General features: G+C 43.8%; 1 long non-coding RNA gene across 1 annotated transcript; it reads right to left on the bottom strand.

Moving 5' to 3' along the window:
* Positions 1 to 7,354: 7,354 nt before the first annotated feature.
* On the bottom strand, positions 7,355 to 9,717 carry LOC110739859. The gene is made up of 3 exons (XR_002514935.1): positions 9,236 to 9,717; positions 8,713 to 9,146; positions 7,355 to 8,628 (listed from the first exon to the last, which is right to left on the bottom strand). It is a non-coding gene; the product is annotated as an uncharacterized LOC110739859 (long non-coding RNA).
* Positions 9,718 to 14,373: the final 4,656 nt, after the last annotated feature.

The raw sequence follows: 14,373 nt of genomic DNA, 5'->3' as shown, positions 1-14,373 counted from the left end.
CATACTTGTTCGCGTCAAACTTCTCAATGTATATCCCTGCAAAGAAGACAAGTCTTGACTTGGGTGCCATACATTAGGGAGAGAAGGAGGGGCTGCGCTCATATATCAGACGCTTCAATCTGATGAAAATTCAGATTCAAGGGTTGTCTGATAAGATAGCTTACACAGACTTTTTCAAAGGTCTGAAGGACGGGTCGGCCTTTAAGTTCGACCTCGTTAGAAAGAGGGTGGCTACCCTCCAAGAGGCACTGATGGAGGCGGACGCCTATATACAAGCGACTGAGCTCTGCAACATCAGTAAGCAGTCGGACTCAAAGAGGTCCGAAAAAAAGAAAGTCGGCCATCAAGGCTGGCTAAGAAAGAGGAAAAGAAAAGAAAACAAGACTGGGTAGCTGAATCCTCTATACAGCCATCCTACAAGAAAAAAAGAGAAGTGAAGACGTACTCCCCAAAGTACGAATTCAATAAGGGCTACTACTCCATCCTCATGGAGATAAAGGACCAGGTCTCTATTGACAAGCCGGCTCCTATGAAGGGTTCCGCCAAGAATCGGAACAAAAATAAATACTGCCACTACCATGAGGATATTGGCTACAATACCAACGAATGCTATAGCCTGAAGCGACTGTTGTACCGTCTGGCTGATAAAGGAGTTCTCAAGTCTTACATCTTTAGGTCCAAGGTTACCTTGCAGACTAATCCTGGACATTCATCCAAGAAGAAGCCTCACTCTGCTAATAGCTCGGATACGGATGAAACTCCGATCTATACAATAGCAGGCAATTTCGCTGGAGGTGGCCCTACCATCCGAGAAAATAAAGACTATGTCAGGCGCCTCGATGTTAACTCAGTCGACGAGGGACAGGCGTCCAAGGACTCCTTCCCCGAAGTCATTATTACTAAGGAGGACAAGGGCAAGATCAAGAGCCGCATGATGATCCCATTGTCATCGAATGCAAAGTGGCCAACCAAAGAGTTGGCCAGATACTCTTTGACACTGGGAGTTTATCTAATCTCATCAGTCACAAGTGCCTGGCCAAACTCAGGTACAAGCCCGAGAGTATGCACCAGGTCTTTCATCCTTTAATAGGATTCAGGGGTGGTGTGGTACATCCGGTAGGTCGAATAGACCTACCCATTCGTCTGGGCGAGAAGAGGGAGGGATGCCACATGGTGGTCCGGTTCTTAGTTGTTAAACGACTGCCGGCCTACAACATGATTTAAGGGTGTCCTACCTTGAATGAATCCAAAGTTGTTATCATCCCTTCTCTAATGCTTCTCAAGTTTGAGAAGGATGATGGAACAATCGACTCCTTACGGGGAGACTAGAAAATGGCCAGGGAATGTTACCTCTCTTATGTAAGGCCCACTGTGGTCGCGGCTGGCCCCCGTGGAGAAACTGCTGACCTTGACCAAGTCAAGGAAGTTGTGCCTGCTGCAACAGCAGTCGGCAAGAAAAGAAAGGTCAATCAAATGATGGTCGAGAAAAAAGACAGGCAATAGCAATCACTGACCGGTCAAAGGCCGGATGAACTCCGTCCCCAACCGGCTGGTGAACATGTGGACATCGCCCTAGATGACTCTCGTCCCGACCGGACTGTGAAGGTCGGGACGACTGCTTTTGCTGAACTTGGTGCAGACTTGAACCACTTGCTGAAAGATTTAAAAGACATCTTTGCCTTTGAAGTGGATGAGATGCCAGGCATCAGCCCGGAGCTAGTCGTCCACAAACTTGATATGGATCCTAAAAAGAAGCCGGTAAGGCAAAAGAAGAGGAACCATGGTGAAGAAAGAAGCCATGCGGCAGCTGGCGAAGTGAAAAACTTGTTACATGCTGGTTTCATTCGGCAATGCTACTTCCCTGATTGGGTTGCCAATGTTGTGCTTGTGAAAAATCCAAATGGAACCTGGCGCATGTGTGTAGACTACACAGACTTGAACAAGGCATGTCCGAAGGATAGTTATCTTCTCCCAAAAATCAAAAGTGTGGTCGACTCTACAGCCGGCCATGCCTTGATGAGCTTCAGGGACGCCTATTCAGGCTTTCACCAGATACCCCTATGGAAGAAAGATCAAGAAAAGACGGCATTGGTCCCTAATCAGGGGCTGTTCTGCTATACTGTGATGCCGTTTGGTTTGAAGAATGCGCCTGCCACCTTCCAAAGAATGATTGATATAGTCTTCGTTAATCAAATAGGAAGGAATGTGGAGGCAAATATTGATGATATGATTGTTAAATCCAAACACCAGACGGACCATCTTATAGATATCCGAGAAACATTCGCCCACACTCAGGCGGCACCAGGTCATGTTGATGTACATGGTTTATACCATGAATTTTTTCAGTTTTACATCGTAATCTTGCATGGTTTTAGGCTCTTTAGAGCCATTTCTCGCTAACAATCTCTTCTCTAGTGTGTTCGATGTGTTTTTACGAGTTTTATAGGAATATGAAGTTTCTTGGATGAATCGAACATGTTTTGGATGTTTATAGAAGAGGTTAGTGCATGAAGATGAAGATTTTCCCCATGCCCTGTTGACCCTAGCTTGCCCGGTCAGACAGGGCAAAGAAGGATGAGCAAAATACTTATTATGTGCATTAGATCCCATGTGCCCGGTTGGGCATGCCTTGCCCGGTTGGACCGGGCAAATAGGAATAATATGATTTTTGAAGAGATGCGGCAGCAAGCAAATTCTAAAGAAGGCCCTCGCGCCCGATCGAGCACCCCTTGCCCGGTGGGACCGGGCGCAAAGGGAAAAAAAGCTCAAGGCAGCAAGGTAACTCCGTATACCACCCGCCCGATCGGGCAATGCTCGCCCGGTTGGACCGGGCATGGTTTCGCGGAGTCCGTTTTCATTATTTTTGAGATTTTATTTCATTAAGGGTATAAATACCCTTTGTAAGTATAATTAGAAAACAGATTATTTTCCTTAAGTTTTATTTCTCTCTCTAGAACCCTAGTTTATTACTTTTAAGCAAATTAATTCCTTCATTAGATTTAAGTATTGTTGATTAACAATTTGAGTTATTTCAATTGAAGCATCATTGGTATTCATCTCTATTCCCTTCTCTTTCAATTATTATTGTTTTCAGTTATGTTTTCTTTGATTATTTTTGTTATTGCTTATTTCAATATGTGTGAGTAGTTTTTATATTCCAAGATCTAGGGTAGCCCAATTATGATTGATGCATGAATTGATTCTTTAAATTCTCTAATAACTATTGCAATTATTTATGCTAAATTGATTGTGATTATGCCAATACTAGATTAGAGATAATTAGTATTGTTATTATTCCATAGTTCTAATCACAACGAGAGTTGGGTTTTAACTGATTTGAGTAGATCAATTTAGGGTTTGAAATTCATCACGAGAGTAGTTGAATTGATAATTGGGAAGTGAAGTAAAGTGTTTAATGTCTCTAATTTTCATGATTCCATGAGAATAGGCTTGATTGTGGTTAGAGAAGCCATTGATACTCGAGAGAGGTCCTTGGTATTGATTAGGGTTTACTTTTCCCCATGTTATTTGGAATTGTATGCTAGGGGTAGATGGATAATTGCATCGATCGTAATTGTGGTGATACTTGATCAAAGATGTTTTATTTTATTGATTCATTATATTCTTTTGATTAATTCTAGTTTTTCATACATTAGTTCCTAGTTTATTCCACCATTGATTTGATTCTTTCTTAGTGATTATTTGAGTCTAGATAATTTAGGTGAACCTTAGTCTCTTGGGATTCGATCCTTACTTGCCCGTCTACATAGTAGTAGTCTAGTTAGGTTATTTTTGTTAGGTACGCGACACGCCTATCACATGCTGAATCCCAAGAAATGTGTTTTTGGTGTTGAGTCTGGGAAGTTCCTAAGATTTCTGATTGACCAAAGGGGGATAGAGGCCAATCCGAAAAAAATTCAGGCGGTCATAGACATGCAGTCGCTCCGCACTGTAAAGGAAGTTTAAAAACTAACAGGTTGTCTGGTGGCATTGGGGAGATTCCTCATTCGATCAGACAACAAGTGCCTCTATTTCTTCTAAGCAATCAAGAACAAGACTATGTTTGAATGGGGGACGAATGCAGAGGCAGCCTTCCAGAAGTTGAAGGAACACTTGCACTCTTTACCAAGGCTCGTCAGCCCTCTGTCAAAGGAAGTATTGTACATGTACTTGGCCGTCTCTGATCATGCTCTTAGTGTCGTTCTCCTTGCTAAAAGAGACGGTTGCCAGCTGCCAGCTCACTGTCTATTTCATCAGCCATGTCCTGAAGAATGCTGAGTTACGGTACCCCATGGTTGAAAATTTTGGCTTGGCCCTCTACATGGCAGTTAAGAAGTTGAAGCCTTACTTCTTGGCACATCTGGTCATGGTCGTGGTCTACACTGACCAGCCGATCAAGCGGCCACTAACAACCATGGAATTGAATCATCCGGCCGATGATTAAGTGGGCAATTGAAATGCAAAGCCTAGAAATTACTTTTGAGCCAAGGAAAGCAGTGAAGGGGAAGGCACTTGCCGACTTCATTGTTGAAATGACTAGGCCAGTTGATCCAAAAAATCCAGACCAAGTCTGGAAGGTATATGTGGACGGGAGCTCCACCATGAATGGTTGTGGCGCAGGCGTCATATGTCAGTCTCCTGAGGGAGAAAAGTACGAGTATGCACTGCGTTTCAAGTTCCAAGCCTCAAACAATGAGGTAGAATATAAAGCCCTACTAGCCGGTATCCGTATGTGCAAGGCGACTGGGGCAAAGAAAGTGGACACCTGTTCTGACTCACAACTGATCGTTAGCCAATATCATGGTGACTATGGAGCTACCCATCCGGCTATGTTCAATTATCTACAGGCGGTCAAAGAAGAGCTCGGGACACTTGAAAAATTTCACCTAAGTCAAGTGCCCAGGTCCAAGAATAACCAGGCGGATGCCCTCTCCAAATTGGCATCATCTGGCTCCTGTGACACACCAAGATCTGTTTTCTGGGAAGTGATGGAAAAAAGGAGCATTGAGGAGAAACCTATTGGAGTCCTTGATCGAAGCTCAACCTGGATGGATGGCATCCGGGCATACTTAACAGACGGCACCTTGCCTGATACTTACCCAGAGATGATTGTAATGAAAAAGCGTGCGTCTAACTTTGAGATTCACAAAGGGGAACTTTTCAAGAAAGGTTATCTACAGCCTCTTTTAAAGTGTGTTACCCCAAAGAAGGGCCGAGAGGTCCTCGAATATTTGCAATCAGGGTTCGGTGCCTCCCATATAGGCGGCAGGACACTAGCAAAGAGAGCTAGGCGGCAAGGCTACTTCTGGCCTACCCTAGAAGCAGACACTATGGAGATGGTTAAAAATTGTGACAAGTGCCAAAGGTTTGGCAAGCTCATCCATCGTCCGGCCACTGACCTGACGGCTATCCATAGCCCAGTACCATTCGCCAAATGGGGCATGGACATTATGGGTCCCTATACGCTTGCTACAAGCGGAAGGAGATATATTTTGGTAGCAGTCGACTACTTCACCAAGTGGGTAGAAGCAGAGGCAGTCAAAAGCAACAAAACCAAAGATGTCATCTCCTTCATTTGGAGAAATGTCATCACTCAGTATGGGGTACCCATGTCTATGGTTTTTGACTTTGGACCTCAATTTGAGACGCCTGCTCTCAAGAACTGGTTGGGAGACCAAGGGATCTCTCATTGTTTTGCATCAGTCGGCAGCCCCCAAGCAAACGGCCAGGTTGAAGCATTCAACAAGTTAATCTCTGATGGCATCAAAAAGAAAATTAAAAGAGCCGGTGGTCTTTGGGCTTACGAGCTACCGCATGTACTGTAGGCCATCAGGACGACTAAAAAAGGGGTGACTGGTGAAACACCATTTCTCATGGTTTATGGGGCAGAGGCTATTCTTCCTATTGAGCTTTATGAGCCGACTCTTCGAGTCATGCTTTATGACGAAGAAGCCAACTGGGAAGCCATGCGGCTAGCATTGGATTCCCTTCCAAAACGCAGGGGCAATGCAGCCTTGTTCCATGAGATCTATCGTCTGAGAATGACGAGAGCTTACAACAAAAGAGTGCACAAGCGGCTCTTAAAAGTAGGGGACTTTGTGCTACGAAAGATGGAAGTAGTCGGTTGGGCCAACGAACAGGGAAAGCTGACTCCTAACTGGGACGACCCTTACCAAATCTATGAAGAAGTTAGAGGCTGCACCTATCACCTGGAAACACCAGACGGCATGCAGCTATCCAGAACTTGGAATGTAGAAAACTTAAAAAAGTACTACTTCTGAGATTTGTAAATTATTTGTAAACATATCAATAAAAGTTTACAATTTATTTTAATTATTGTACAAGTTTCCTCAGTGGGGCAAGCCGCCTGTGCAAAACACAGTCGGCCACAATTCTTTACTTAGCAACTTGTTCTTTTCTGAACAAGCTAATGAGGCTACAGGCCGGATGATCAACCTAAGGGCCATGGCCGAATGATCTTTTTAAAATTAAACCAATACGTCTATCCCAAAACTTGAGCAGGCGTCCGGCGACATCCATCTGGGTGAATTCGTCGCAGAGAACATCTCCCATTTGGGTGGCACATTGCTCTATAAACCTAAAACAAGCGGCCCAACCGAGTGTCCACTTGACAAACTCATAACCGTTTGACCAAAGAAAAGATAAACGTACCGCTCCCCAAACAAGCGGTAGACAATTTAAATCTGAGTCAGAAACCTCCTGTCATTACTTGGGATAAATGCAATCGGCACCCTTTGAGTTAATAGCTAAGTAAAACTTGGCGAATAAAGGGGATCAGGTGGCTTAAGCCTCTTGATTCCTCTACTACTCAAACCAAAGTGATGAAGTTTGGGTAACCGCATGTAACCCAACAAGTGTAGCTACTTTGGTTGGACATCCCCTCTGACGCCTGCTTCTATGCATCCATCAAAGCAGACGACCAACTAAAATCAAACAAAATAAACTAAGTACCAAACTTAGTACATTGCAGTTTATATGAGGAACCATGCGACCAAAGCAGCTTGTTTCTTCTACTCACTTAAATCAAAGGCAAATTGATTAATCTAAAGGGTCAACTCATGGTCACTCGCAAATTTAAGACGGAACCTAAACGGTGTGAACCAAGCCGTTTGTTTTTTAGCAAACAGACGGTATTCGGCCACTATTCCTCTTAGTTGCAAACATAACAGCCGGTCATAGCCGACTATTACTCAAGTACGAGTAAGATTGATCAACCTACACTTGGAATCTAAAAGGTGCGAATGAAACCGCCTATTTTTTGGCAAACAAACGGCCTTCGGCCACTATTCCCATTTTTGCTCACTATGAGGCTACCTTGATTAAAAACGTCCAGATTAGCGCATGTTCTATACAAGCACTAAATAGACGGGACTACTTGTAATCAGATAGGAATGCGCTAAGTACAAAGCCAAAGTTCGTTAAGAATATTATTGAGGCCGAGAGCCGAGAAATGCTAGGTGTTCACCTGTGCAATGGCCGACTGACCGCCTTGTTTGGGGCAATCACCATAGTGATTGATTGACCTAGAATTAGTAATATTAATAGAGTATCAAAAATTCAAAGTCAATCAACTCACCCTTGAAAACCAGGCGCCCAGTCGCCTAGGGACAAGAACAGTAAGTCTATAATGCATTCATGAAAACAAAAAGCAAGCTACATACACTTAGCAAAATTCATGAATAGCAAAAAAATTCAAACACTTCAAAATTTGAAGAAAAACGGCATAAAAAGCCAAATGATTAATATAAACATTCGGCTAGATGACCGACTGGAATTGTTAGAGTTAAAAATTGTATATAAACCTCGACCCCCTAGTTGGGTAAAGATACAAAACCAACGGCACGCAGGCCGAAGAAAGTTGACATAAAAATTGAAATTAAGCAGCTGGAGGAGGACCTTCAGTGTTGGCAGCCGCTTGATTTGGATCATCAACCGGCGCCTGATCTGTATCGGCATTCGCCTCCTCCTGCAGCGGCTCCTCATCATCGTCCGCCTCCTGCTTCTCCTCCTCCTCCTGGTCCGACTCCCTGGAAGTGGAGTCGGACGCCTCCTCATCACCCTTCGCCTCCTCATCACCGTTTGTCTTCCCCATGATCTTCTTGTTGAATTGATCAATACAGATGGAAAACTAGCTCCCCCACTTTTCGTAGCTGGTATTAGGGAAAAGGGCCGCCCAAGTCATCTTCATGATGGCATTTGTGTCCTCCATCATGTCCTGAACTATGGCCATCTTCTCTTCATCAGCTTTTTGGTTAAGTTTCTGGGTGAGGTCAGCCTCTTGATTCAGCAGGCGGCCCTTGAGCATGTTCACCCGGTTGCGGAGTCCCTCGGCCTCTTTGTCCGCCTCCTTTAGAGGACCGAGCTCAGCCTTGAGGTCCTTTACGGACTTCTCCAGCTCCAAGATCTTCTTCCTGGCCGCCTCTAAATCATTCTTCACCTGCAAAGTGGTGTTTGCCTGGTAATACAGTATGTCATTGTCAGAATCTCGTTTTGAGCTATTTGGAACATAGCTTTATCAGAATCAGAGGCGGTCATGGCCTTCGCAGCTTTTACCTTTTTGTTCTTCTCGGTGATGGGCTTGCGGAGACCATATACTCGCAGCATAGACTACAGCCAGCCAAAACAGTCATCAGTTGCAGGCGACCAAACAAACGTTTAACATGAAAATAGAGAACTTTTTACTAAGTTTACCTCGGCGAGGAGGGTCAGGATGGCTTCAAGGTTAAGGGTGCCGACTCCCTTAATAGAGTCCCTATCCAAAGCAAGGATAGCCTTCAGCATGGCCTTGGCCATCTGGACCAGTTCTGGCTCTTGAGGGGCGTCTGCAAAGGAAACTGATTAGTGCGTGGCATAAAAACAGAAAGCCAGCCACCTGAAATCAGAAGAAGTCGGTAGTTTGAACAAACTTTGAAAATTTGAGCAAGTTATACCTGTGGCCGCCTCCTTTTCCCTTGGGGGCTGGCTGCTCCCAGGGGTGGCTAGAGCCCTCGCCCCACTTTGGGGAGTCCTGCCTTGCCTCCCAGCCGTTTGTCTCCTGGCACTGCCAGGAGTCAGCGCTTCTCAGCCGTCTGTTTTTGACGTTTGGGGTCCAGTTGAGTTGAGGAGGAGGGTCTTACAGTGTCGCTCTGTAACAAGACCATGAATAAAAAACAGGCGACAAAAATAATTTCCGATTTAAAAAGAAGGGAAATGGTGCTCAAGTAAAGAAGCTCACCCTAGGCGCCTATTTGGCAGGCAACTCCTCAGTAGACCGCTTGCCAAGAACGGCTGCGCGGAGTTGGGCGGCTATCTTTTTGGAGGCTGAGATCTTTTCCATGGCTTTATCTGCAAAAGATTAATCAGATGGTTAGACACAAAAATTAAGCAAGTCTAGTAAGACACGCTAAATAGGCGATCCTCTACCTCTCGGCATCTCCTCGCTAAGGCCGCAGACGGTCAGGTACTTCCCATCGTATAACCATTTATACTTTGGGATGTAATTTTGAGGGACGAACTCCCTCACCCCAGTCTCAGGGTTCTCTTATATGTACACTTTGAAGAGCCCTCTATCCAGGATCTCTTCCTTTGCTTGACTGAGGAACAGGCGGCAGGTCCGATCCGCCTGTTAGGTAAGGTGGATCCCTGTTCCACCTATTGTAATTTCTGTTCTAGACCTTGTCAGGGTTAGAGACTATGTAGAAGGTGTTCCTCCAATCCTTCCACTTGTTCTCCTTCCCCATTGTCATCATATAGCCTTTATGGCTAGAAATCTGATACCAGCCGGTACCGCTTGTTTTGGGGGTCCGGCTGAGGTAATTCATGTGAACAAAAGCTTCAAAGCTTGGCTCTACCCAATACATCTCGCAACCGGCAACATAGCCCAAGATGTTGAACCATGAGTTTGGAGCCAATTGCCAGAGACCCAGCTGGTACCCATCCAAAATCCTTTCTACAGCCGGATGTAGAGGAAATCTAAAGCCAGCTTTGATGGCCGCCTCATATATAGCATCCAAAACACTCGTCCATATAGTTGGACGACTCTAGCCAGACTACCGTATCCTCGGCATCCGACACAGTCAAAATGTAACCATGTCCCATCACATGGTTAGCCCTAAAGCTCCCTATTTTTTTCAGACATGGCCTTACGCTTGCCTTTGGGAACATGGTAGAAATAGGGAGTGTACATTTCCCTTTGGGTGGCAGTCGGCTCTGCCCATTTCTCCCCTTTCTCAACCTCATGACTCTCTCTCGCTGTATGAAGCCGAGAGTGCTTCTCCTCTGAGTCGTCAGAGTGCCGACTGGAAGTGCTCGGCTTAGAGTCGTCATCCGAGCTCTCGTACAAGGAAGTCGCCTGCCCGGACAGGTCAATGAGGAGAGGTTCATTGACGAGAGGTTCACTGATGAGAGGAGCATTCTGAATCTCCTCCCCTGATTCCGCCAAAATGGAATCACTTGGGGTACTAGGGACGCCAGGCGGCACGTCCGAGATCTCGCTTATGGGCGCGTAAAATGAGGAGCCGTCCGAATTTGTAATCCTAACAGTTCTCTTTGTTCTGGCCATGGTGTCCTACAAAGACACATAGACAGTCGGACTCTGGGCAGTTTGCAAAGGATGGTCCAGCATGGGGCAGGCGGCACTCCTAGTTCTAGATTCAGCCGTCCTCGGTGATCGGCTGATCACTAACCTAGGCCGTGCCGGGTGCTTTTGGGCTACCATTTTTTAAAATAGAAAAAAACAAAGAGAAAAGGGAAACAAGCGGTTACCTTGGAAGTAGAGAAGTCTTGGAACCCCTGAAAACTTTAACAGCTGAAGAAGCAGGCGGTAAAGAAAACAGGCAGTCTGTAGAAACAAGCACCAACAGTCTAGAGAGTTAGAGCAGTCGTCCAAAATCCTGTCTTAAAACTTTCTAGAATGTCCAAATGATTTGGACACCCCCTATTTATAAGGGGAGAATTTCAAGGTCACCCAAAAAAAAAAAAAAAAAAAAAAAAAAAGTTGTTCTCCGATCATGGCGTGACACCTGTCGCAGGCGCCACGTGGCATGCCACGTCACCCCTGTGAGGGGCAAATGATTAGGGGATTTTTTCCCGCCACGTGTCACCTCGTGAGAGGTCCAAGGTGGTCCAATCAAGTCACGACACGTGGCAGGCAGAATTGCCAACTGAGCAAGTAGCCTCCTACGGCCCAAAGTTCCAAGCAAAGCCCAATCAGCCCTAGGTTTACTAAAACCTAGTGTTGGGCGTGTTTTTCAACACCCTATAAAAGGGAGATATTTCCCTCCTAAGAACATCTATTCTGAAATATTCAATACACATTAACTCTATATCAGAGAAAGTCAGACACTTGACACCCCAAAACCGAGCAATTATACATTGCAGATCCACTCTTGGAATTCGAGAGAGACCCTTTACTTTCTGCACTTTACTTCTCATATACGTTCTAACTTGATCGTCGGAGGCGGATATCCCACCCATCGGAGTCTCCGTTGTTTTGCAGGTACAGGCGTCCAGAGATCAGTCTTGGAATTGTAACTCTCCCTAAGGACATCAAAAAACCCTGAAACAGGATCCATCCAACTACACTTGAAGAGAACAGTCTTATAAGTTCTTAGGGCACCAGTGAACTCCAACTTGATGATATCCTCTAAATAACTAAAAAAATATCTCCACCATATTCATTGGATACGCATACTCCGAAATTCATGGTTGACTTCTGTTTTCCATGGCCATAAATTTGGAATTTGTATTTGTTCACATAGAATTGGTTACAAGTACGCACTCGTTTAGATGGGCCCTTTGCCAAAGCAAACAATATTTTATCATTTGGCTTTTCTTGAATCACCTGCTCATATGGCATATGTCAAATTGATATAGGTAGTGAAATTTTTGTTACTAAGTTAGATAACATGTGGATATCAAATGCGTAAAACACTCACTTTCAACCTAAACCACTCGAGAAATTCAGCTTCATGTTTAATCCAGACATCTTCTTTACGGATGGTAGGTTGCATTTGAACAATGTGGTCCTCAAACCCCCTTACCTATAACCAGAATAAGAATATAATGATGGTGGTCTAAATTGGATACGTTGCAAAATTTTACAAAATCTTAGTGAGTGTCATAAAGACAAATTAAATACCTCTCTTATTCTTCGAGAATGTCGCTATTTCCCAAAACATATAAATGAGCACGTTGTAGTTCATTCTCATCCAAAAAGTGGTGCACTCCTCCAGTAGATGCATGTCCATGATCAACCCTAAAGAGTTCTGGAACACTATCATCCTAAGTGCTTTCAACATCATCATGAACATTACGGCCTAAGTCACGTGTTTTTGTATCCACTCCTTGCTCGAAGTAGTTAGAGAAAAAGTATCCTACCTCTTCCGTTAAATATGCATTGCATATTGAATCTTCAACACGAGCCTTATTGATGACTTTACGTTTCAAATGATTAAGGAACCTATAATTTAAATTATTGCATAAGTACATAATATGTAAACAACTATAGATACATAAACAATGTTATAAATTATGACATTGTAGGAAATAGAACCTTTCAAAAGGGTACATCCAACGATATTGGAAAGGACCACATAACCTAGCTTCATATGGCAGGTGAACTAGTAAGTGTTCCATAGAGTTAAAGAATGATGGTGGAAATATCTTCTCGAGTTTACAAAGAATTTCTGCAGTGTTATGTTCCAATCTTTCCATATCACTCAATTTAATGGTGGAATAACAAAGGTCCCGGAAGAATAGACTAATCTTAGTAATAACTTTCCAAACATGGACTAGGAGCAATTCCTTCAAAGCAACCGGTAACAATCTCTCCATGAACACATGACAGTCGTGGCTCTTCATACCATGAAGCTTGCATGTTTGTAAATCTACACATCTACTCAAATTAGAAGCATAACCATCAGGAAACTTCAAGCTTCTTACCCACTCATATAACACTTTCTTTTTAGCCTTATCTAGTGTGAATGGGGCTTTTGGTAAAGTTTCTTTCCCTCTCGCATACTCAGTCACATGAAATTGTGGTCGTTTGCAATATTTGGCAATGTCATTTCTAGATGCAACTGTGTCTGAAGTATGTTTCTTCACATCCATCACTTTGTGAATTAGTTGGTCAAAGAAATTCTTTTCAATATGCATGACATCGAGGTTGTGGCGGAGGAGAAGAGTCTTCAAGTATCGAAGCTCCCAAATAATGCTTTGTTTGAACCACCCTAGTTTCTCTTTTTTTAGACTTGCGAGTGCTTTAGGGCCATCTGTTGCCTTTGCCAAGTATTGAACTTGTTGCTACAGCTCGTCACCAGACATTATGTGAGGTGGTGACCCCTTTTCAACCTTGTTCTTACAAAATGCAGTTTCGTTATTACAAAAGGATGTTCGGGAGGAAGAAATTGTCGGTGATAATCAAACCATGACATTTTACCACCATTTTCAAGCCAAAAAGCTTTTGATTTGTCCAAACAATATGGACAAGCTTTTTTACCAACTGTTGACCATCTAGAAAGCATACTATAAGCTAAAAAATTACTTATAGTCCACAAGATTGCTGCACGCATATTGAAGTTTTGTCTCCTAGAAATGTCGTAAGTTGTTGCACCAACATCCCACAGTTGCTTCAATTCTGTAATTAACGGTTCGTTGCATATACACATCCAAGTTCCCCTTTGGATTTTAAGGACTAGAAACGAGTAAAGAGATGAACATGAATGGTTTTTTCATGCACATCGATGGAGGCAAGTTATAAGGGGTCTAAATGACTAGCCAACATGAGTATTGACCCCCGAACTTGCCATGCGGAGCAAACCCATCGGTACTGCGGAGCAAACCCATCGGTACACATACCGAGTCTCACATTTCTAGGTCCAGATGCGAAATTGGGGAAGGACCTATCCAAGTGCTTCTAAGCTTCACTATTACTAGGATGTGCCATTGTGCCTTGGACTCTAGGATTTTTGACATGCCATGTCATTTCCTCAGCAACGTTCTTTGTTGCAAACAACCTTTGTAGCATTGGAGTGATGGGGAAATAAATGAGTTTTTTTTATTAGAACTAATGACCCCTTTGAAGTCCTCTTTTATCTGTCCCTTTTTCACAGTCTACACTTATCCAACTCAGCATCACCTCTCCAAAATAACATACAACCCTTTGGGCATGTGTGAATCTTCTCGTGCGGAAGCTCAAGTCTGTTAATAAGAATCTTCTTCGTATTATAGAATGTTTTCCCCATCTTATTATTTCCGGGAATTGCTTCGTTCAATAATGAAGCAAACCCATCAACACACCTATGTGGCAAATTGTATTCCGACTTCAAAGATACAATTCGAGATTCCATATCTAGCACAGACATGGAGCTCCCT

This window comes from Chenopodium quinoa, unplaced genomic scaffold (assembly GCF_001683475.1).
Source record: "Chenopodium quinoa cultivar QQ74 unplaced genomic scaffold, ASM168347v1, whole genome shotgun sequence".
Taxonomy (NCBI): Eukaryota; Viridiplantae; Streptophyta; class Magnoliopsida; order Caryophyllales; family Amaranthaceae; genus Chenopodium; species Chenopodium quinoa.
This window is presented reverse-complemented; position numbering and strand designations above follow the sequence as displayed.